The sequence below is a fragment of the Podarcis muralis genome, chromosome 1 (genome assembly GCF_964188315.1).
Source record: "Podarcis muralis chromosome 1, rPodMur119.hap1.1, whole genome shotgun sequence".
NCBI classification, from domain to species: domain Eukaryota; kingdom Metazoa; phylum Chordata; class Lepidosauria; order Squamata; family Lacertidae; genus Podarcis; species Podarcis muralis.
This window is the reverse complement of record NC_135655.1, coordinates 91033660-91059392: the sequence shown is the minus strand read 5'-3', so window position 1 is coordinate 91059392 and position 25733 is coordinate 91033660. Positions and strand designations below refer to the sequence as shown.

Below are 25733 nucleotides of genomic sequence, written 5' to 3'. Positions count from 1 at the left end.
AGCACAGAGGATGGGAAAGCTCACCGAGACTGCAGTCCTTTACCGACATACATGAAAGTAAGCCCCATTGAACCTATTAGGGATTACTTCTGAGTAGGCATCATGGGTGTAGCTAGGGGGGCAGGGAGGGGCAACTGCCCCCCAATCAATAAAATTCAGTAAAATACATAAGAAACTGAGGTTCTGCCCCCCATAACAAAAATCCTGGCTACGCCCATGGTAGGTATGCCCAAGATCAGGCACCCCCAAACTTGGCCCTCCAGATATTTTGGGACTACAACTCATCCCTAGCTAACAGGATCAGTGGTCAGGGATGATGGGAATTGTAGTCCCAAAAACATCTGGAGGGCCAAGTTTGGCCATGGCTGCCCAAGATTGTACCATGAAACAATCCTATGAATGCTTACTTTGAAGCAAATTCAAAGGGTCTTACTTCCTAGTTAAGTGTGCTTAGGATTGTAACCTAAATGGCTTAAATGCACATAACTCTCTGCTGGATTGGAGCCAGGGGTCATATATAAACTTCATAGCCAAGGCACCACATGAAGGTCAATATTATTCCAAACTTATGGAGAAACTGAGGCAGTGGCACTTGCAAACAAGTGGGTGAGAAAGAAGTGTACCCCCAAAACCCCTTTGAGGAAAAACCAAATAAGAGTGGTATTCAGCTTTCCTTCCCAGGGGTGGGAAACTGTACGCCTGAGGAAGAAATGTGTTTTCTATTTGGTCGCCATAAGTCTCCCCTTGCTTCTGCACCCTGAATGTTTTTTGTCTGGCTGGAAGGTGTCGTTGAACTCTCACTCTGTCTCTTGCTTCTACTGGATTGAGAACAGAGAGCAGTGTGTGAGTAGAAGCATAAGAGGTAAGATTTACGTTTGCTGTTCCCGCCACTTTTGCCTTTGGCTCCGCCCACCGCTAGCATGGCGCCCTCGGTGGTTCCTCGGAAGGGGAGGCTAATCTCCGGCTGGAAAAGGTCTTTCTCCCCTCCTCCCCCCAGTTTAAACAATGGACCATTTTACTGTGAGTAGGGTCCCCCCTCCCGCAAATGGACCTTTATAATGCGAATGTTTTCCATTCGATATCTCTGGAATGTGTGGGGCGCAACAAACTGTACTCCTCCATTCTCTTCTATGCGCTGTAGGGCGGCTTGTTTTCAAAAGGTGGCAGCAGCAGCAGAGAGGCTGGCTTTGCTCCTCAAGGCTCCCTCAGAGATGCGTTATATTCGGATGGGTCCGTATGCAAGCAATGCAGGCTTATGTAGCACCAAGGGCTGAAACGGCGGCAGAGGATTTGCAAGCTAAATCAAGCGTGCCTGGGATTACAGCTTTAAAAATGTGCACAACTGTGAGACTCAGGTGGGGAGCGTTGCCCTAGATGAGCCTCGGGGTCCCTTCCAACTCTACAATTCTGTTCGGAGTTCCCCGGGGGGGGGGGGGCTTACTCTCGCGTAAGTGTTCGCAGAATTGTAGCCATCAAAACACGTAAAAAAATTGGAAGCGAGTTTCTCTGAAACCAACACAATCGACTTCCAAGTGGAAACGATTTCGGGATCTGTTCGCACATTGTCCGGGCGAGGCGGCGGGCGGCGACAGGAGCCTGTTTTCTTCGCTGCTTCCCAAGCGCCCCCTAGGCACGATGCCCAGAGCAAGGTACACAGTTTTCTCTGTGCTGCAAATATATATATATTCTCCGTTGCAAATGGGCGTGGTTTTTTTTTTGTTTTACTTATCGATGCTTTTTGTGTGCGCGCGCTTGGGTGTTCTTCCTATGGATTTTCTAATCGTTCCATTAAAGGGGTTGACTCGTCTCTCTAATACCGCACCTCCAAATCTGACCTAAGGGGTAGGGGTGGGCTGAGGCGTCTCTTTAATTAGCCCCTTACTGCCCTCTACGGTCCACGTTTCTGCTGCAAGTCGAGCTCTTCAGCGCTTTCTGCTATCCGTGGGATTGCAACACTGCCCCACCTGCCCATACACTGAAGGGTGGGGGAAAGAGTGTGGATAGCTCGGGGGCAGCGTTTGCTGTTGCTTTTAAGGCGATCACAGGGCAAAGATCTTCTGTTTATTTTACAAGGGCTCAAGTTTCCACTCGCTGGAAGTTCCTTGCTCTTTCAAGCCGCCTTCTCACTGTCTCCAAACGCTTCTCCCCCGCCAGCTCAGTCCGGTTTCTCCCCGGGAAGCAGCAGCAGCAGCAGTTCTCTCCCTAGCTATCAGTTCTGATTTCGAATAATACCCCACGCTTAAGGAATTAAAAGAAAATGCACATTTCGTAGCCTGCTTCTTCCCGCCGCCCGCCCCCCCCCTTCCCTTTGCATTTCTGTCCTTGGTCATTTGCCCTTTTGTAAATCACCCAGCACAGAACATCCATGCATTTGCAAGGCAACTCGTACTGTCGGGCTTGCCATACAGGCAAGGCAGGCGCGGGAACGGGGGTGGGGTAGTAACAGCGGCAAACCACGAGGTCGGTAAATCAGATTCGGTATAAGCGATCGTTCTGGGATGTAAACGAGTTCAAAAAGATCCCCAAACGTTATTTCCCAAAGAGGCGCTGGCCGGATTTCTTTAAGAGCCATTATCAAGCTTCGGCATATATCTTAATTCCCACGACCAGGGTTGTTGGTGGGGAGCTGCGCGTAAATAAGTGCCCTGTTAACTCTTGAATTGGTTAGTTGACATCAGCGCAGAGTGAGAGCTGGCAGCCCCTTTTGCTCCCTCCCTCCTCCCCCCCCCCCAGCGTCTCCGTCTCCTCCCCTCCTGATGGAAAAGGGTTGTAGCGTTTCTGATAGGAGCCTGGACTGCTCCTGGCTGGAAGGGAGAGGGGGACAGAAAGAGAGAAGGGAAACAAGGAGGGTGGACTCAAGCCGAAACTCCGAGGCGGCTGCAGTTCGCAGCGGACCCTGCTTGCTTGGCGGTCATCGGGACTCAGGAGGTCCCCACGGCAGCTTGTAGGATTCGCTGGGCTTTCTCGAGGGCTGTTGTTTTCCTGGGATCTTCTGCGCGACCTCCCCCCCCCCCCCCACCGTATTACGTCTGCAGCCGCGGTAATTTCCTTCAGTGTAAATATGTGCGTGTGAACGCTTGCAAAAGCTCTATCGCCCTGGAGACATCAAACAAAGGGTAAGTTGAACCGCGTCCACTGTATGAGTGGTGGCATGCATGCGAGGGGGGAGAATATTTTAAAACATGCTACCCACCCTCCGCATTCGACGTGCATGAAGAAGTTGCAAAGTTTAGGAACTTGGAGTTGTGGGGGGTAGGGGGGAGGAGTCCGGGGAGGGAGGGAGGTGTAGTTGCCTCGGCAGAAGGATGGAGACGCAAAGCCTTTTTGTTTGAAGAGCGAGTTTGAAAGAAAAGCTTTGCTTCATTGCGTGGCCTCGTCTGTTCTAGTCCCCCTTAGCAGCAAAAGCACAAGGGGAATGGAGCCGGGCTGGCCGTGGTGGTCTGTTGTTTGTTGTCTTAATGGCTTCTGGGATGCATTGTAGTCTTGAACGTGCAGTGTACCAGGTTAAGGGGTCCCCTGACGTCCCTCTGTTCTCCGCGCACTCCCCCCCCCCCCCGGCTTTAGCGGCGGTTGTGGAAACCAGGGGTGGTCTCCAAGCAGTTGAGACGCTGAAGAGGAAATTAACTAAAAGCTCGGTTAGTGTTGCCTGATTCCGTCTAAATCTCTCTCCCCCCCTCCCTTCCCATTCCATTCGTGGGGGTTGTAAGCAATAAGATAGCTTGGGGGTTACACGGCAGGGTGGGATGCCTGGGAGCGAAGGGTCTGTAGAGAAGCAAAATATATAATTTTTTTCTTTTCTTTCTTTTTTTGTTCACGTGGTAATTTGCCTTTGTGGTAGGGGTGGCCCATTAACTTTCTGCTCACGTCCTGATGAAGATCAAAAGCGGAGGGGAGAGAGGGAAGCAGAGAAGCTTGCAGGGCTCTCTGGTTTTATGCATTGTTGGAAATAAGAGGAAGGGGAGCGGATAGAAGGAGGGAAAAATCCTAAGTCCAAACAGATCTTAGTAGATGCAAGGCATGCACCCTCTTTCCCATGACACTTTTATTTTTATTTAAAGTTGCTGATTTAGATCTCTTAACTGTTCATTCCACTTGCTGCATTGGTGTGCTACTTCATTCAGAATGTTTCTACTAAAAAGCAGGAGGGGGTGAGTTGTAAGAGAACATTTAAGAGCCTGACAGCTCTCTCCTGCAGCAAATTCTTGACGCCTGCTTGTTTGGGACAGGAGTGGAGGTGGGAGGGAGGCAAAGTGTGAAGATCCATATCTGCACAGGTTTACACCATGCAACTTTGAATTTAGAAATCCATCCTTGCACTTTAAAACAAAATCCATCCCACCCTCACTCTTCTCAGTTTGCAGGCATGTGGACTTTCAGCACTTGGTTTCTCTGTGGATTTTGTTGGGGAGGGGTGGGACACAGGACGGGACAAAATGGTGTAATGAAGCCTCCGTTCCAAAATCATGCTTATTTTTTTTATAAAAAAATTTCCCCACAAGTTCATGTTCTGACTGGAAGGCAAAGTTTGTTTCTGCCCCCCTCCCTCAATTAATTCCTCTTTTTCATGGCATTGATTGAACTGCAGGCAGAAAAGGCATCCAGCTGAATGAATTTGAAGTCTGGCTATCATGTCTTTCCCTCCCTCCCCATCTCTTTCTAAATATTTGGTTATTGAATGGAAGGGTGTGGGGTGCCTTGGAAGAAAAAGGGTTCTAGCTAGTTCTTGATATTTTAGGGGAAGGGAATCTATAGAATTGGTGAGCTGTGCCTGTCACAGAACTGCTTGTGGAGGAGTTAAACTTCATATGTCTGATCTACAAGGCAAGCGAAGAAGAGTATTCTAGTTGGCAACTGCAGAGAGACTGGGGTGGGAGGTGAATAATTCTGCTGATATTTAAGCAAGTTACTCAGGGTTTTTAAATAGCTTCTTCTTTTCAACCTCCTCTTGAATCACATGTTTCTTTCCTTCTGACTGAAACTTTCCCCTCCTCTTTCAGATTGGATTGTATGATTAATAGACTCTGCAGAGTACAGTGGTACCTCGGGTTAAGTACTTAATTCGTTCTGGAGGTCTGTTCTTAACCTGAAACTGTTCTTAACCTGAAGCACCACTTTAGCTAATGGGGCCTCCTGCTGCTGCCGCGCTGCTGGAGCACAATTTCTGTTCTCATCCTGAAGCAAAGTTCTTAACCTGAAGCACTATTTCTGGGTTAGTGGAGTCTGTAACCTGAAGCGTATGTAACCCGAGGTACCACTGTAAAACAGATCAGGCAGGGGAGGGTATGCGTTTAAAGCCTTGAGTGTTGGATCAGTCAGCAGGGGTGGTATTATTATTATTATGTTAATCATTCCAGGTGTATTTGTTGTTTGTTGTCCTGACATTCCTTGTTGGGTTGGGGTATAACTTGGTAGTACCATCAGATGTTGTGCAAAAATGCTTTAAATGAGTTCTGGTGGCATTAGTTTCGAGAACAATTTATTCCGTTGTTGAAGTTTGCGTTAAGAATTGCCAGGCTGCTCATACTTAGCACACTGTTTTGTTCAGGGATCGCTCCTTATTCCCATATATGACAGGCTGCTGATCCTAGAACATAAGGTGTGGCCTTGTTTTTCAGAGTTACTGTGGTCTTTGGCACTCAAGCAGAATGAACACTGTGGAGTCCCATAACCTTGAATTTCTGCTACCATCTGTCGTCAGGTGTGTGTATTATGAGTGCATCACCAGCTTTCAGTTCTGTAAAGCTTGATAAATGCGTGACAAACTTTGTCTGGAGATCTGTTGGGGTTTCATCATTTTCCTTGAACACGTTTTGCTGTGAAAAAGATGTACCGACTGTGAAAAGTTTTAGCTGAAATCTAGGTTGTTGACTTTGCTTGGCAAAAGGGGGCAGCATCAAACAGCACCTTTACCATCTTTTGAGTGTCTGTGTATGTATTCCATCTTAAACATTGAATAACACGTGCAGATCCTATTATTGGCTTATGATTTTTGGATGATCTCACTTGGCCCATGTTTTTTATTTTAATAGTACTGCTCATCTGTGTTAAAAGTTATACAATGAAGACATTAGTTTGTTTTGCATGGGAGAAATTACTGCTGATTACAGAAATGGAAAAAGCTAAAAACAGCAGCAAATAAAATCAATATGTTCAGCAGCAGCAGAATCAAAAGCTTGTTTAAAAAAGGGATTTTTGCTAGTGAATCTCACTCTTTATGTTCCCACTTGATCCTTTCAGTCTGTGGAACAGACACTTCTACAAGTGCCATGCGATGTCCATTATGCACATGCAAGGAATTGATCTTTTAGTGCGGTAGCCCCCTGCCTATTGACATTAGGCAATAGGCAGGCACCATCACTATATTCACCTTGATACCTGCTAAAAACCTTTTTGTTTGGTAAGTCTACCTAGACATGTAACTTTAAGAGGCAGTTTTTATTATATATGGCTGTTTTAAAACTGCTGGTTTTATTTATATTTTGACAAAAAATACATCAGGTTGTTTTTAATGTTTGCTTTTATTGGTATTTTTAATCATTTTAATCTAGGGGTCAGCAAACTTTTTCAGCAGGGTGCTGGTCCACTGTCCCTCAGACCTTGTGGGGGGGCTGGACTACATTGGGGGGGGGGGGGGAAATGAACGAATTCCTATGCCCCACAAATAACCCAGAGATGTATCTTAAATAAAACCACACATTCTACTCATGTAAAAACACACTGATTCCCGGACCATCCGCATGCCGGATTTAGAATGTGATTAGGCCGGATCCGGCTCCCGGGCCTTAGTTTGCCTACTCATGTTTTAATCAAATGCTTAGAGTTTTTCTGTTGAGTAAGCAGTAGATACATTTTGTTAAATAAAAGGGAAGATAACCTAGAGTTGGTAGAGGGGGTAGAGAGTTTTCCACATACAGTATGAGTTGCCACCATAGAAAAAGTATTTTTGTAGGTAGTCATGGACTTAGACTGCAATCCAACATCACTTATCTGGGAGTAAACACCACTGAAGGCAAGAGGGTTTGTGTCTGAGTAAATATGCATTAAAAATTCACGATAAACTCATTTATATCCCTGGTTAAAATGCTGTGTGGACTGGGTTGCAAGAACGCAGAACAAAGCCCTCAATTTAGTCTGTTCATAAATTATCTTCCACACAATTTCTATCATTTCTTTTCACATTAGAAGGAGAAATGAATGTTTTGTTCTTTTGTCCTTAGCATCTTTTGAGAACTCATTTAATTTCAGCCTAGCAGGATGTTATTGATCAAGCACTACTGATCTATCTCCATCCCCTACAAACCTTAAAGTGCATTTAAATGTTTAACTCCTTCTTTACCAACAGAGTAACAATTACAATTATTCTTATTATGCAAGGAAATATTTCACAAATCTGTGGTGCAAACAGCTTGGAAAATTGAAAGTGTATTGGTGTATGTGTGTGTAAAAATAAATCTGTTTGCTAGTCTTATTTTGAATGCTGAAATTTGGGAAACTCCGGGCTTTCTTCATCAGACGGTGTTTTATTAAATGCAATTCACTTGTCCAACTTTACAGGATTAGTTTTTGGATTTCACATCCTGAGAGGGCCTTGTCAAAACATTGGGACTGCTTTCATTGTTTACTTTTTGTGTATCTTCAGCTTTTCTATAATATTTACTCTGAGATGCTCTACACAAGCCAGGGAAGTCAGGGAAGGTATCCTCATTGTTTCTCCCCACAGGATTTATGATCAGACCGTAAGGACATATGCATAAAGAAGGCCTCCTCTGTTTCTTGGGTTTTGTAATGGTGGCCCCTGTTGATTCTGATTTTGCTTCAGGTTGGTTTTACTAGTTCATTTGTTCTAGAAGGCTGTTAGTGGCTGTCTCATTCCTCCTCCTGGGTCTCTGTTCTCTTTGCTAAGCCAGGGCTCAACATCTTTTTGGACCAGTAGGCATATACAGTACTGAATTATGAGAGAGTACTGTGGGAGCCAGTCACAAAATGGTTGCTATGAGGGCATAGCATAACACAACATGACTGCTGTGTGGAGCATGGCACAAAACAAAATTAGAGACTACAGTCATGGTGAAACTTTTCCATATTAGAAAACACTAAGCCTGTTTAATTTCTGTCTGCCATCTGTTAAGGGCAAAAGAGCCCAGTTTTGCCCAATGCCAACCCTAAACCAAAACCTAGGCTGCCATTCTATACTCCCTGTGTTTCGCATTAGCCTTTTTGAGGGAATACTGATTGTGGAGCTGTATTGGCAAAAAAAAACTTATAAGCAAACCCACCACAGAAAAGATGCATCCTGGTTGCTAGGGGAGAAGAGAGGACAAACTATGGAGATCCCAAGGACTAGACTAGATGATAAGAAAGAAGAAGGAAAAGTGCAGTAAAGGCAAAGAGGAAACTGCAGATCTTTAGGACTCCAGGGATTCCTGTTGCTTGGTGTCCAAGCAACTCACTTATCAATCATAGCTTTGATGCCACTCTTAGAAAGTTTCCTGCACACATTTTTTCATAACTTGCTATCGGGGGGGGGGGAGGTAGAGACTTAACTCTTTAAAAAAGGAAGATGAAAGCTTGAAGTCTGGAGTCTCTGCCTGGGGTGCCAGTGAAGGCTATCCCATATGCCATGGTGCCCCTGGGTGCTGTTTTGGTGACTCATGCGTAGAGCATGCCATGGACTAGCAGTGAACAGTGTGAGAGACTGAAACAGGATCTGGAAATATCCTGATGCGGAATCCAGTGACTCCACTGGAAAAATTCTGGAATGAATGGAGGAACCTACTCCTAGGTGAATGCATAAAGGGTAATAAAGAATATAGTGCACACTGTCTTCGACTTGGGTTGATCTACATACACAGAGACTGTAATTTCAAAGAATTTACTGGTCAGACGTTTGAAATCTGAGCTGAGTAAACATATGTCTAACAGGAAATAAAAGTTATTTCCCAGAGATAAGCAGCCTTTTTATAGTCGGATTTAATTTTAATATACAAAACTGAGAACTTGGAATTCTCCATATATTCAAAGCTCATTTTGGCATTTTCAGCAAAAATTACATCATGGATGTAATTGAAGTTAGAACTATCTTGATGACATTACAGGGGAAATTTAATAAGTTGCTATCAGACTGTCACAACATGGTGTCCAGCTTTTTGCCTTTGTTCCCGCTACGGCCAGGTTAGGTGCCCATGGGAAACCCAGAAGCGCAATAGTTCTCTTGCCGCAGAGGAACAGGAATTTCAGAGACTCGTGCTTTCTATTTCTACAAAATAGAACATCTGAAGTCACTGAGCTTGTATGTAATTATTAATTCATGCGTTCATTTTTCATATTTATGACCTTGTAACACCCAAGGCGACATACAGGAAAGAAAACAACTGTTCTCACACTAGCCTGAATTCTCAGGACTGCTGGCTGTAGATTGCTTTCTCACCATGCCACATATTTTGCATCACACTAGCATCCTTCCAGTAAGTTTCAATTTAGCGTTCTCAGTTGTTTTCTCCCCCTGCTGATGGAGCTTAAGCTTCTTCCATGGAAATGTGTGAATTTCCCCCCTTTTGCGTGGGACCTAGAGGCATGGAAAGAGGATGTTTGTGTCATTTGCACAACCCCTGTCACTGCTTTCACATGACATAGATAAGCCTCTTGTTAGCATTCATAGCCTTTGTAGCAACTTCACAGAGCAAAGTGACTTACAGTCTCTATGCTTGATTTCTCGGGGTGATGTCTATGAATATTATTGTTTTGCAGATGGGCAGCCAAGACTTGAGAGGGAAGGACTTGCCCAATGCGAAACAATGAGCCAAACTGGGGTTTGAATCTGGTCTTCCTGTGTCTACCTTTCAGCCCAACAGAATGTGCTATCCCTTGATAGACCTCCTTGTCAAGGAATGATGATAAAGCAAGCTACTACCTGGATATCTTAAGTGTGCATTTTTACTGAACAGCTGGAGTCTGCCTGTTCTGGCTTGTGGGAGGTAGTGGGGGGGGGGAGGACCTCAGCAGCACACAGGGGCTCTGCCCATGCATGGGTCAGAAGCTGCAGCCGTCTAATTTTCATTATCCTGATTTACTACCTGAGTGCCTCTCAAAGGTATTGCAGTGTGGTACAGCTGCCCTTGTGCTTATCATTTATCATGCCTGCAAGGGTTGCACTCTGCTCTTGCAATGTCTAGCTGGAATTTCAAACACAGTACATACCTGTTGTTAATTTGTTTCCTGTCCTTCTAAGTAAGCAGAGAGGGATCAACTCTGCAAAAAGCAAGCCTCTGATTCTGTCCAGTCCTGGTCAGTGCAAGAGGCTCAGCATTCCTTCCTTTCCAAGAATTGTACTCTGCTTCACAGTGTATAGATAATTATTATAAACAACACCTTACAACAATATTCCAGCTTAGTTCCCAGCCTTTTTGCTTTCTGCAATTCACTATTCCCTAAATGCACTGCAAAGGTAGCTGCGGCAAAAGTTAGTTTTTATGATATTTATCTAGTTCGAATGTACTCTGCATCTCCCCTGGTTTCTTGTGGTGGTGGTGGGGAGAGTTGTAAGCAGTTGTATGAACTTCAGGATTTCCCCATTCATATTTTCCTTTATCAATGCATATATTTCATTTCTGAATCACCCTTCCTCCCAATGGAGCCTAGGGTGATGCACAGTATAATAGAACAGCAAAGTACATCCAATAAATAAAACACACAAATATCTATAAAATATCATAACCATGAAAATGCAATAACCAGCTGCAGCTGTTGGGCGAAAAGGCAATCAGCAACACATGTGCTTTTGCATTGCTTAAATTCTCTTGTCCTTCAATTGCTGCTTTACTATGCCACTATCTCAAGGATGGGGAGCAACACCCATCATTCTTGATACTGACTATGCTGGGCTTATGGGAGTCCAACAACTGGAGGGCCATAGGTAGTCTATCTTGTATATAGATATTTTCCTTTGCTTTGTCTGCAGATATGCAATGATAAGCAGTCACCTGACAGGGTGTCCTTGTTTGATGTACAGGGGAGGTGAGAACCATTCAGTTAAGTAACCCTCCATTTACAATCTAAAGAGATGTAGTTGTCCCACATGATCATCTGTTCATATACAGTGGGCCACAGAAGTAGAAGAGCAAGTTGTGCTTCCTCTTTATCTTTCCCTTCCTTGTGGTTATATCTGATCAGATGTGGCTTGGCTTATGCAGTTGCTGGCAAGTTCTGATCTCCAAATTTACTTAGGTACATACTTGAATTAACACTTAATTTAGGGATGAGACATGGTGTGCCTTTTGGCTTACGTTACTGAATAGAATTAGAGGGTAGGGTTTAAAGTGGTAATGTGTGATAATTTTATTGTGGCATTTTTTTTCATAGTTCCCAAAAGGCTTTGCAAAAGTTGGCAAATTCATTTTACAGATGGCTTGGGTGGTTCTTGATCTGTATAAAAGTGGCTGATACAGTGGTACCTCGGGTTAAGAACTTAATTTGTTCTGGAGGTCCGTTCTTGACCTGAAACTGTTCTTAACCTGAAGCACCACTTTAGCTAATGGGGCCTCCTGCTGCTGCTGTGACGCCGCCACGCGATTTTTGTTCTCATCCTGAAGCAAAGTTCTTAACCTGAGGTACTATTTCTGGGTTAGCAGAGTCTGTAACCTGAAGCGTCTGTAACCCGAGGTACCACTGTATATTATTACATTCCAGCATTTGGGCTCATAACAAATATAGTATTTTCCCTTGAAGAGTAACTTGCTAGCTGTATGGTGTGGTTCAGCACCAGGAAAATACAACATAGTATTTTAAATGGTGTTTGCTTTCTCTAATATGTCTTTGAAATACTGAAACGTCTAGATTTGGAATGAGCAGTTCAAACCTACTTATCTTGGAGCTGCCTTGTACGGCTAGGCTTCGCTGCATTGCCTTTGAGAATTATGAGTTCATTATACTACTGCAACATTAATGGCACTTTGTTTTCTTTAAATTTCTTCTTCATATTTATTTATTGATTCTTCATTTGGACACAATTTCCCAGGTAATGATGGCACTGAATAGATGGAGCAAGTTAATTTGTAGAGGCCCGGCAATAGTGTGTTGCCTTCCGTTTCTTTCTGAGAACAATTACGGTGGTAGAGTTCAAATTCAGAGGCACCCAGAACTCTAAAATACTCCAAAGAACAATAGGACAAAAAAGTCAGGTTGCCCTTTTGGTTCTTGGAGCATATTATTAGGGCTCCATTTTCACTCTTCCTGTGCTTCCTCCAACCTGATCCTTTCCTCATAGCACTCCGCTGCATACACATTCGCGGTCATTTTCCTTCTCAGTTCTGTGGGGTCATGGATTTCCATGCTCTCCTTCTCCACCCTTCAGCCAGCCTCTCTCTCTCCCTGCACTTCATTGCCTTCCCCTCACTTCCCACTACTCTGCCATGTTTCTCTTGGTGATGAGCCGCCATCTTGTTCACCTAGAGCCTGTCATGTATGCAAGACCCGTTCTAAAAGCCCAGCAGAGAAAGAAGTGGAACTCAATGTACTGATGCTTCCCCACAAGCCTGCAGTGTATTATGGGACACCAGGGTCTGTAAAAGTCCTATCTCATCTCATATATTGCATTGGCGCTGTCAGGTTGCATTATCATCCAAATTAAATCTCTGCAGAACAAGATGATCGTAACCAGCAGGACTATGCATCAGGAGCAAAGGCTATCTGCTGCCGCCAACAATGGCTAAGTTCTGAATAGAGGACGAAAAGCTTGAACCCAAGGGACTGCTCTTTACACATAATTTCCCGCCATTTTATTGAACATGCACTGCCCGGTCCTGGATGTAGTCTTCTGATGTATGGAAGTGCTATTAAAGCACTATATTTTATATTGTTGCAAGTTTCCCTGGTGAAGGATGGGTGATAATTACTGCTACTGTAATGACAACTAACTTATTCTTCTTATTGTTGGAAAGGTTTTTATTTTAGCAGAAGGATGGATAAAATTAGCAAGTATAATTTATAAATGAAGATGGCATTTGCCACCTGATATTGTAAATTATTACGGTATATTATTATATATTCATAATTTTTAAATATAATCCTGTGCAATTTTCATGTTCACTGTATGTTTCATGTTCACTATGCACTTGGTGATGAAAGGATGGAAAAGTAGCTTACTTTAAAAAGATGAAAGTGGTTTGACTGAGGCATCACTTACAATATGACCAATACACATTTAATTGTCCATTGTTGTGTCTGTTGAACCTGGTTTTGCAGGTTTTTGGATTAGCCGAAAACCTGCAAAACCTAATTATTAGAGGCTTCTTATCTTTAAACTACCTTTAATTCTCTGAAAAACTACTGTCTGTCTCTGCAGCCTTACCTGAGCTATATCGGATCCATACTTGGTTCTGGTGGACTAATAAACAAATACTAGTGAGCTGGCCACTTTAGATATAATTTCCATTTTTACATCTAAGCGTGCAGCCAGCCAGCATCTGTTAAAAATGTACTGAAGTAATTTAGGCATCTTCTGTTTATTTCCAATGGCAAAGCTAACACACCACTTGGTTATGCTGGGTTGAGAGACATAATTAAAAGCCAATAGATCGTGAAAAATTGCAGGCTTATCGGAGCAGCCGAGCCAGATGAAAAGCAAGTTGAGCCATGGCATGTTTGCCATTGAGGTGTAGCAGAAAGTGCATTTGGAAGAACGCTTCATATGCAGCTTCGAAATGGTGCTTTCCTCACGACTAGCTTCTGGAACAGATTATCATGATTGTAGGAAGCACTTCAAAGCAGATTGATGTGGTAGGATATTTTACTCAAAACTTCGCCTTTCACAGAACAGAAACTGCAGATGTAATCGCAAGCTGCACAGGTCCAATAACAACACTTATTTGTGTTTTTTTAAAAAGGACCACTGCAGGTTCACACTATGCAAAACATAATTTTAGATTTGCCAGGAAGGAAGAGAAGAAGCTGTCTTAGAATATGAGGTCCGTCTATTTGCCCTACACTCTGCAGGGGTTTGGACAGAGGCCTTTCATAATACCAGCCATTTGGACCTTTTAACTCCATACAATTGCGCATGGGACCTTCTGCTTGCAAGCCATTTGAACAAATGCCACTGAGCTACAGTTCCTCCCTCTGGTGGGAGGGCTGGTGTTGCCCGTGTCTAGTTGTTGAGTTTGTGCTTACCTTGTGCTTGTGCTTCTCTGCGGTGTGGCGTGGTGCAGCCATGATGTAAGGCAAGGGAAGGTTCAGGCAGGACACCAGGTAGAGTCTAGGCAGGACTCTGGGAGAGGCAGAAATCGCTCTTAAAGGAACAAGTTGAAACTGAGCTCTCGTATAGTAATGGCAATAGGTGCAGCCTGATGGTCAGCGCAAATTGTGCTGCAAGATTCGGCCCAGCCAGCGTTAGAAACTGAGATGTGAAACTAGGAGCTAAATGGCACCTTAAACCTAGGTTGTGGGTGCAACAGCAGAATGTCTCGGCACATTTTTTTATAGCAAGAATACAAAGCTGAAAATAAGTAAACTGCAGCTAAAATATAATGTTCATTTTTCACATGGTCTAGTCCTTCCCTTCCCAACCCCCCTAATATTCTTAAGACGGTCTCTTCTCCAGTCTTCAGAGAGTAACCGGAAGTGAGGAGGCAGAAAAAGGTCCTTTCCTTCCACTCTACAGTTTTAATTGGAAATCTTAGGCGTAGTACTGCGCCTAGAGCTCAGAAACTGCTTGTGCTCATGAGATTCCCTGTCGTAACAACAACAACAACAACAACAACAACAACAACAACAACAACAACAACAACAACTTATTATTTATACCCCGCCCAACTGGCTGAGTCTCCCCAGCCACTCTGGGCAGCTCCCAATCGAGTGTTAAAAACAGTACAGCGTTAAATATTAAAAACTTCCCTGAACAGGGCTGCCTTCAGATGTCTTTTAAAGATAGGAAAGCTGCTTATTTACTTCACATCTGAAGGGAGGGTGTTCCACAGGGTTGGCGCCACTACCGAGAAGGCCCTCTGTCTGGTTCCCTGTAACCTCACTTCACGCAATGAGGGAACCGCCAGAAGGCCCTCGGCGCTGGATCTCAGTGTCTGGGCTGAACGATGGGGGTGGAGACGCTCCTTCAGGTATACAGGAATGTGCACCTAGAACAATGGGAGTTTCAGACACTGGGCCCAGCCTTCGCTAGTAGTCTCCTACTGCAGTGGAGGCTCAGATCTTCCAGGGTATGCTACAGTGGAGTCTGAGGATGGCAGTGCCTCATCATCAGGCAAGGCAGGGGGTACTAACCCCACATGTTCTGTGGGTTAGCAGCACCTATAGGCTGGCCCTGCATGCCCTTCAGGTTTGGAGTCCTCATCTCTATCTGATGAAGAGGACTCCAACTTCCAGTCCCTGACCAGATCTGGATTGTGCCATTTCACAGTTGAAGTTGGGATCATATGAGTGAAAGTTCCTCCATGTGAATTATCTCCCCAACACCTAGAAAGTGAGCATGTTGGGGAAAAGGCTATTTGTCCGGTTAGTAGTTTTGCCACTTTAAAAAGGGCCTGGGAGCCAAAAAATGAAGGAGCTCAATCTCTGCTCTACACATCAAAAGGAAAATGTGGGTTTGCTATAGACACAAAGCCAGGCTGTGTTGGGTTGTGCAGGATACTGGTGTCTGCTGGTAAATAACCAGTGAGGAATGCTTGACTTGGCTGCTGCAACCTTTGCCAAGGAAAGTAAGGCAAGTGCAAAGAGCAGAGATGTAAGCTTCTTTAAAGGTGGCTGGTGGTTCATTTCAGTCCCAACCTAACTTTCTGTTGCAGTGTTCAAAGCGAGGATGACAGAAACATTTTATATATACAAATTCCTGTGGTGCCATGTCTGAGTTCTCTTGCCTAAATGAAATATGCTTTCGGCTGTTTTTGCTCAAGCTGTTTGCTGACATTAGTTAAATCCCCCTAGGACTAATGTTTACAGATGGGAAAAGTAGGGGAAGTAATAGCAGCTTAAGTGATTTGCTCAAGGCTGCCCATGGATCAGTGGCGGAGGATTAACAGAGGCCTGGTTTCAGTCAACTGTGGAAAGGAATCGTGCCTTTTTAGTTTGGTGGAACAATATAACTGGAGTTATTTTCTGTTCAGGTGAATCTGTGTTGTTTATGATAGCAAATGCATTGTTAATTCAGCATAGAAATATATCCATCCATCTACCTACCTACCTACCTACCTACCTATCTCCAAAGAACGGTAGTAATGTGCCTCGTTACTAGATAGACGAGCTATCATATGCTTCGGTAATTTTTAAAAATATATGAATAAGGCCTTTAATTGTCTCTTTAAAAAGTTGCAGTTTTGTTCAGTTGCATGTCATGCTGGTAAATCACTCTTAGTTCTCTTTAAAACCAAGCTACAAATATTAATTTTTTCCATAAGTTAATTACTTTAACATTTACTGCGCATGCTTCTGCACAGTAGGCTCTGCCTTGATTATTAATAACCATGCTGTGCTCTTCTGTACAGCTGAGAGACCCCTAGTGGTTGATTTATTTCACTTCAACTAATAGTATACCATTGCTATTTCTGTTCCCATATGGCTGCATCCTATCATAGAATCATAGAGTTGAAAGGGACCACAAGGGCCAACTAGCCCAATGCCCTATTGTTGTATGTCACATACTTAAACAGATTTAATTCCTTACTTCTTTTCCAAGGGCGCTTCTGCTTATACAGTAGTGGGGGAGAGGGGCTGACTGGTTTGGACAACTTCATCAGGGACTTCTTACTATTCATATTCCAGGATGCTTTGGGAGAAATCATGACAACTAGACTGGTATCAGACCAATCTAAATTTGTAGTGTAGATATGCCTTTGGTGTTTCAAACTGCTTTCTCTTGTTCTACTGCCTCCAAATAGCCATCAGCCGAAGGTTTCTCAAACATTGGTCTCCAGCTGTTGTTGGACTACAACTCCCATCATCCCTAGCTAGCAGGACCAGTTTTGTTCTACTTGGTTTCTTCACATATACAAGCACAAGTTGCTTATTGAGGGAGAGGCAAAACACTTCGACTGGGTAGCAGATCTCCTGCCTCAGACTGGCTCTTCGTAGAGAGGCACTTGGCCCCCTAAGCTGCTCTCAGCCCTTGACTCCAAGCTCGCTTTTACTTCTACCTCAAACTGCTGCTTCTGTTTTTATTATTCTACTGAAAATCTAATTGTACATTCATATATACCTCTCTGTAAACTTGTACAGACATGTACATTCATGTAAAAAGTAAGCTAGCAGGCTAATAAAAGGGAAAAAGAGGGGAGAGAGTGAATTCGTAATGGAGAGGCGGAAGTTTATGTTTGAATATTACACTGGTAATAGCTGTTGCAAGACATGGTAAATGAAAGCCACCTTTCGATAAACCTGTTTATGTGGTGTTTATAGCCTGTCTCCCGTAGTAATGTTAGATAAAATTGTGATGTTTCATCAAGCTGCTCTTTCCATGCTTCACACTTTCCCAAATTAGTGCCCTCCTGTTGTTGCTGGACTACAGCTCCTGACCTCTGGCCATGCTGGCAGGGGCTGATGGGAGTTGGATCATTGGAAGGCACCCTCAGATAGCTTACATCAACTCCTCTTCCATTGGCTTGGGGTAGGGGATTTGGAGATTGAAGAGAAGGTCTGTCAGCGTTCCAAGTTCTGGTGAGTTCCCCATTCTGGAGAAATTCTGTATACCAAGAAACCATCTCCTTAGCAAAGTTTACTTTAAGGAACATCCACTAGCCATCACACCCTCCACACTTAACCCAGACTGCTAAGAAATCTTGATGTTGCTTTTTTTAAAAAAGCCGAGGCTGTGGTCAGTTCTTTCCTTAAAACAACCTGTTCTGAAAGACTCAACCTCATCTTTATCACATGCTTCTGAAAACATGGAGATACAGTGGCAGAGCTTCATGCTTCGGCATGGGGGGGGGCGGAGAGCAGGTGGGGACGGGGCGTGCCGCCTTTGGGGGCATGCCGCCCAGGGCGGGCGGGGAGGGGCAGCTGCAATGGCACCCTGCAAGCATCACGCTGCTGGGGGCGGTGTGCTCCCCGCGCACTCCTCTTCCTCCGCCAGTGTGGAGATACAGTTCTGAGATAGGGAAGGTTAGCCTGCTGAATATCTGCCGTGCAGGTATTTTAAGTTACAAAACTTGCATTACTGAAAAGGTAGCCCCCCTGCCTGTTTTATTTGTTGCACTGTACCTGGAGTGGTCAGGTTCTGTTTACATTAGTTGCCCTCTCTGTCTTTTTGTTGAGAGCATGTTCATCCTGACGTTTGTGGTGTAGCGGTTATAGTGTTGGATTAAGACCTGGGAGCGGGACGCGGGTGGCGCCTAGGACTTGCTGATCAAAAGGTTGGCGGTTCGAATCCCCGCGGCGGGGTGAGCTCCCGTTGTTCAGTCCCAGCTCCTGCCCACCTAGCAGTTTGAAAGCACCCCTAAGTGCAAGTAGATAAATAGGGACCGCTTTCTAGCGGGAAGGTAAATGGTGTTTCCGTGTGCGGCGCTGGTGCTGGCTTGCCAGATGCGGCATCGTCACGCTGGCCACGTAACCCGGAAGTGTCTTCGGACAGCGCCAGCTCCCGGCCTCTTGAGCGAGATGAGCGTGCAACCCTAGAGTCGGTCACGACTGACCCTGATTGGCAGGGGGTACCTTTAAGACCTGGGAGACCAGAGTTCATAATGAAGCTCGTTGGGTGACCTTGAGCTAGTCACTGCCTCTTAGCCAAGCCTACCTCACAGGGTTGTTGTGAGGATAAAATGGGCGGTGGGGGGGACGGACCATCTTTGCTACCTTGAGCTCCTGGAGTAAAGGTGGGAGCTAAATAAAACGAATGAATGTAGATGCTCCCTTCCTCCCCAATATCATACCTGACTAGCTGCTTGGATAATAGAAATTTCCACTGCAGCTTCTGCCTGACCTTGCCACTAGTTTAAAACCCTGCTTAGTTAGTAGTTTTCTTTAGCACGTGTATATCCTTCAGCAAGTGCAATGTAATCTACTGAATAGATAGCATTCGTGTTGATCCATAATTAATTCATATTTGTTCTCAGAGTCAGTGGATTCCTCTGGTGTAACCTGATTTCCTAAGTATTTGTTTGTTTAATAAACAGCAGAATAAACAAGTTGGTGGGGAGCAGCAGTTGTTAGGGTTTGTTGTCTTCTTTGAGGGTTAGATAATAAGCACACAGAGTGAAGGCTGTCATTTTTTCCTCTTGTTGCCAAATAATGGACTGCACTAATGCATTCACAGTCTGAGGATCTCCAAGCAGTGTTTAAAAACGCTTTAAGTTGTTATTCAAAGAGGGACAATAGCATCCTATAAACTGATGAGGAAGCACGATTGACATCATGGGCCTCCTGAGGCTTTTTTGTGCTGCCTGAGTGTTCATTGCCTCCCTGGGCTCTTTCAGGGATATACGGTAAATGGAATGAATGAATGAATGATGCAATATATTTCTCTTCTCATGCACCCCCTGGCTTATATCTTTTCTGTGGTTTGCCATGTGTTCATTGTCTACTCTGGAACCATTTTGAAAAAAATTTAGGGGTGGCTCCCTGACATAATCCCAGCCAATCAGGGTTCAGATTAGGCAGTGAAATTCAGTCACATTGGCTGCATTACATTTTATTTATTTATATTTTTATTATTTTATATATATTTATAACCTGCCGTTTTACCTGATGGGACTCAAGGCAGCTTACAAATGTAAAAAGAGTAACTAAAAACATAGAAAATAATAATAATTAAAAAACAATTAAACATTAATAGAATTAAAGCTATATGCATATAACAAATGTGTTTAAAACATTCCAATAATTACAATAAAAACAGCACCACTTTATTGGTTATGAGACAAAGCTGGATCCAGGGTAAAGACAGAATTGGCTGCACACTATTGTAAGGAAGCCGTCAAGATTTGGTTGCATTGTGGTGTCAGAGAACCAAATTAGTGTGCGAGTGATCCTTACCCTAATTTGAATGGATAGACCTTTTCGCCCATCTGTGAACAGTTTCTTAAATGGAGGGTGCATTTTTTTTGGTGTGATTTTTGAACAACTGTACATAATTCTGGAAACTTTGACATTTGGCATCCAAGGATTTCATATGGAAGTCATAACTGAGCAATGCGAATTGCAGAGGCGGTACTCTTTGTCACTGTGAATTGTGCCGCTTCCTTTCTCATAAGTAAAAGGTAGAAACCAAATGCTACTAAGATGTCCAGTGCTGTGCTTCAAAGTACAGTGGTAGCCGTAGCTCTTTTCTCCGATCCACTTATTATAATCAAGTTAGTAGGGTTGCTAACAGACCTCCTCTTTGGCCTTCAGCATCACCCAATTCTGCAGTGATCAGCAGGCAGAAAGCTGTGGTTAAGAATACATCTTTCCACAATAGTTATTTGATGCTTGTTTTCAACTTTTTAAATAGGATTTTTACTGTCTAGTTTTATGTAATTTTGTTGTAAACCACGTTTTCTTTGAAATTGTATTATAGTAATATTTTAACAAAGAATAACAGTGTTGAAGGCACTGTTGCATGTGTTGGGTCAAACATTGGTGACACTACTAGGCAAGAAATTGCAGCAAGCTAGGCAGACTGATCTTGGGCCCAGGGGTGAGGGTGGGAGAAGAGGAAACAAATGTCACCCTTCCTTATCCACTTACACTTCACATTTAGGGCTTGCGAGGTTCTGAGATGCAATCTGTGCTTTAGAGGCGCATCCAGAGTATACATCACCGCAGCGGCTATTTCTTTGTATAAAAGAAATGCATACAAAAGCCTTAGAAGCAATAACAACAGTGAACTGGAATGCACTCACACAGAAAGTGTTCCATTACAGTAAATTCTCTGTGTGTGTTTGTGTGTGTGTGTGTTTATAAAAGATTGTGGTGTGTGTGTGTGTGTGTGTGTGTGTGTGTGTGTGTGTGTTATAAGAGATTCTGGGTCAGGGTAAAGAGTAACAGAGCATGCTGCACATTTGCAGAAGCAGCTATTACCACTTTGTGACAGGTGGAATTGATTTTGCAGTTAGGTAAGAATGATTCCAGTGTGGCTTTATTGAGCTCATTGGCACCTGTTACTAGCAATGTTAAAAAGGTTAAATGCTTTGCTTGTTAAAGCCGGACATGGCCAACAAATGGGAGTAGGCTAGAAGAACAAAAGGAACTGTCTGTAATAATCTTTCTGGAATAAGTCGCAGGAGCAGAGGACCTGGCTGATGTATTAGAGATGTTTGGTGACGCTGTCTCGGTTCAGGGGCTGGACTGTGTGACCCCTGACACCTAGCCAACTATGAGCAGTTATATTCTGTCGCTTGGCATTTTCAGCGCAGTTCCAGTTAAATATTGGCTGTCAAATAGTGTACTGTGGTATTCACAGACGTTAATTCCCATAGTGGGTTAGTGCTGCTGCCCTGCAACCTGGACACTGGAATGCACACTTTGAAATACCCTGATACACTCAGACCAGATAGTCAGGAGTCACCTTGTCTGTTTCCTGTCCTATCCCTTGTCTGCTGTGGTGCATTGTGCAGCGACTGAAGGAGGATAATAGATGACAGGACTGTGGGCGGAATGAGCTTTTCATACCTTGTTTTTAACATAGCACCAAATTAAATTGATATGCATTTGACGTCTCTCTGCGTTGCAAACTGGAAAGGGCTACCTTGGATTCTACCCAGCATGCCCTGCTCCTTTTCCACGTTTACCTTTTTCTGGGTGACGCTCCACTAGAAAAATCTCTGTAGATTTGGCTATACTTTTTTTCTGATTGTTGCTCTGTGGTGCTATGTACAATAAGAGACAGCAAAATTGGAAGGCTTATTGATAAGCATTCCAGCTTTGGTATTCTGTGATCTGCACGTATGTGGCCATTCCAATCCTCCTAGTCCTTAAGGTTAAAAATCAGAGTGACACCTGCATTTCCCATATGAGAGTGACGACCAGAACCATTGGCAACTTCACATATCTTTGGCTACCTCGGGCCCACTCTTCCAAGCTGAACAAAAGCCACCAATATCAGCACTTTCCTAACACTTGTTTCTAGCAATTGAACATTTTATGGATGCCTTCAGTCTGAAGATCAATTGCCTTTGCACACAGCTTTTGACAGACTCACATTGCAACCTTGCCAAAGGTAAGGGGGTCTATGTCTGCACCTGTCTGGGAGGTTACTGTGAATCCTATGTGGAGTGGGAAAGGGAAAAGTCAGTATAGCAGAAGCCTGACAGCAGGATAATGTGCACAACGTCCCTCCCAAAAATGGTTGATGTGACTTGCCATGTGTATCTTTGTGAACCAGAAACAAGTAGTCGACTTCTGTAGCTGCTGCTGGCCACAGGCCTCAAGCTCACAGCTATTGAAATCAGGAGCGTGTGAGCTCTCAAGTCCCTTCTCCCTGTGCTGTACCATTTCCCAGATCCAAGGGACTATAAAAGTCTTGCCAAGTCTTCGGTTTTCAATGGCTCCATGTAACTCTGATTCCCTGAATCTGTCTTAGCATTGAAGTCACTCACCACAGTGACGTCTTCCATTCACTGCTTTACAAGCACTCGCCACAAAACTCTTCACTGTTCTGTGACCTTTTGATAGTTCTGTCTTTGCTTTGAGGTGGACAGCTAAACACTGTAGCCGTCAGTACACAGGAGGTCTAAAATGCTATGTCCTACCTCTCTGCTACCACAGGTATGCAACCAGACTATTTTATTTTATTTTATTTCTGTCCCACCCTTCCTCCCAAAGGAACTTGGGATGCCAAGCAACAAACCAGCAAAAACTAAATTTAAAAAAACCGAAACAATAAAACAATAAAAAATTAAAATACATGAAAGCTGTTCTCAGATTTGTCCGCAGTATTAAAGTTACATCTAACTTTGGAATTGCTTCATGTTCCTTCTCCGCCCACCACTCTCTCCAAGACTTCACCCTGATTGTTTTCAAGGATGATCTATATGGCTACAATGTATGATTGATATGAGTGATCCCATAATAGCAGAACAAGTGAAAGGACCCTAATTCAATTCTTTAAAAAAACAAGATTGTAAAAGTTACATTGCTGTACGGGTAACTTGCAACTTGTGTGTGGGTTACATTCCGGGGATGGTGTGTATACGCAAAAACATCTACAGTCATACCTCGGGATGAATACGCTTCAGGTTAAGTATTTTCGGGTTGCGCTCCACAGCGACCCGGAAGTAACGGAACACATTACTTCCAGGTTTCGCCGCTTGTACATGTGCAGACGCTCAAAATGGCATCACGGGTATGCGCGGAAGCGGTGAAACGCGACCTGCACAGTCGCGTGTTACGTTCGCTTCAGGATGCGAACAGGGCTCTGTATAGTCAAGCCACCCCTTTCAACCGAGCCCATGAGAGCAATCCTTCTGGAGCTGCCACTCCAAATGTGTCTTACCCTCCAAGCAGTGAAGAGTGCTTTTAAACTCTCTGCCTTGCTTACTGGGCTCTGGGAGGTTCTTAGGAGATCTTGTGGGGCTGTCCAAGTTCCTGCAAGATCTTGCAAGAGCCTCTCGGAGCCCGGCAAGCAAGTCTGAGAACTTAAAAGCCATTTCCATGCCAGGAAAACCCGGTGAAAAAAACAGCTTTTAAACTCTCCGCCTTCCTTGCATCCATTTAATTTGTGTGATTTCAACCAGCCTGTCTTCAGCCACAAAACGTTTCAATTGAATGTGTTAAATGTGCATAACTTGCATGTTACCTGTATTATCAGAGCTGTTGTGAACAATCTCCCCAATTCCCTGTTTTTAAAAATGATTTTTTCCATTGCTTACTGCTTTTTTTGTTTTGTTTTTGACATGGCAACACTTTGTGCTAAGTTTTGACATTCTTATTTCCTCATAGGATATAAGAAGCTGCCTTAGGTTGATCAATATAACCTTTTATTCTCTGCCCTGACTTGCAGTTACCCATCTGGGTTTAAGCAGAGGAATTTCCCAGATGTTCAGAGCACATTTGCTGAACTATGGTCCTTCCCCGTTTTTTCTTAGCCTGTACAATGCGAGCAAAAGTGCAAATCTCATTCCTTCTCCAAATAAACCTAGGTAACCAATATGGGCATATCTTGTTTACCCTCTGCTCTCTCTGTTGCCTCCCCTGTATTGAATTTATGATGGTTAACTCCGCAGGTTAGGGGCCTGTCTGTAAACTGGGAGTAGGGAACCCCTTTGAATCCAAGGGCTGAAGTTCTCAATTTGCAACCTTTCAGGTGCTGCCTGCCGCTGATGGGCAGGACTAGACAAAGGTGGGTAAATCAAGGAATGAGAGTTTTGATTTTGGCACAGTAGACTAAATGTCATGCCATGCAAAAGTCACAGGTTTGCTATCTTCTTGCGCCCACCCTCTCCATCCAGGCCAGCAAAAGGCATTATCATAGTTCAGGGACATATACCAGGCAGGCAGAAGCATTGAGGAGTGCAGAGGAGGGCTGGGGAGAGTCTCAGGGCTAGATACAGTGGCCTGGGAGGCCACATTTGACCCATGGACTCAAGGTTCCTTATCCTGCAGTGAATAAGCCACATAAATCACATGGATGGTTCAACATAAATAATACAGTGGTACCTCGGGTCACATCCGCTTCAGGTTACAGACTCCGCTAACCCAGAAATAGTACCTCGGGTTAAGAACTTTGCTTCAGGGTGAGAACAGAAATCGTTTTCAAGCGGTGCGGCGACAGCAGGAGGCCCCATTAGCTAAAGTGGTGCTTCAGGTTAAGAACAGTTTCAGGTTAAGAACGGACCTCTGGAACAAATTAAGTACTTAACCTGAGGTACCACTGTATAGGGAGGAAACAAGGTTAAGTATGTAATCTTTATAAGGCACCATAATAGTCGGAGTTGGGAATTCCTTCCTTTGAAGACAAATTTTTGAATTCCTTCCATGTGTTTGACCATTGCACTTCATTGATTCCACTCCCTCGCTTTAAAACCCTTGGTTTGCTGCCTTCCTCTTTGTTCTAAGGCTATTAGGTACTTGCATTCTGCTTCAGGAAAGAAAATAAGACATTTCTGCCATGAATGGAAGTGCCAGTGCATTACTGTAATTAGAATTGTAGAACTGTAGAGTCATCTAGGAATCACAACTAATTTTGGCTTGTATTGTTTTATTGTTATGTAAATTTTATGCATTGTAAGACACTTTGGACACAAATTCTTGAGGGAAAGCAGGATATAAATCAAGATAAGGATGAGGAAGCAGAAACAGCAACAGTATACAGTACAAATCTTCCTTATAAAAATAGCCTTTTCACTTTTATGTTCTTGTGACATGTAAACAGCATGTTGCTATCCATTGTGGTACTTGGAATCTTCAGCTATTGAGATTGTTTTGCAACTTCAGGTGGTCTCTATTATAGATATTATACAGCTTAAATCTGGAATTGATCACACGACGTAGCACTAAGTGTGCAATTTCAACAATGTGGTTCTGTATTCAGCTGACTGGGATCCATCCATCTGCTCTGAAGCAGCTGGACCACACTCGGTTAAGGGCAGGATGTGTCTCTTTCTCTGTCTCTCTCCAGGGGGTAGGCGTGCTGCTTTTGGTGTTCTCCATCTGCAAATGAGCATTTTGGCTGGCTGCGCTAAACCTCACTTAATGAGTGGAAAAATGCATATTGGGCAGTCATCAAGGGTCTACAAATTCGGTCACCGTGGCGACTCCCCCTCCCTCCCCTCTGGCAATCATCCTTTTCTACATCTGACTCCACACTGCATTTCAGAGAC

The 25733-nt window shown here is 43.9% G+C and overlaps 1 protein-coding gene across 7 annotated transcripts in view; it reads left to right on the top strand.

The window, feature by feature from the left end:
- The first annotated feature begins 1629 nt into the window (after positions 1-1629).
- SEMA5B (semaphorin 5B) overlaps positions 1630-25733 on the top strand; it is a 358315-nt gene continuing 334211 nt past the window's right edge. For 3 of the 7 annotated variants that reach the window (XM_077934894.1, XM_028743299.2, XM_077934871.1), the window contains exon 1: positions 2768-3116. The gene's annotated coding sequence lies outside the window, so the exon portion shown is untranslated. Of the gene's footprint in view, positions 1650-2766; positions 3117-3365; positions 3636-25733 lie in introns of those variants that run through there. The other 4 variants (XM_077934909.1, XM_077934914.1, XM_077934877.1 and 1 more) reach the window with 3 other exon arrangements.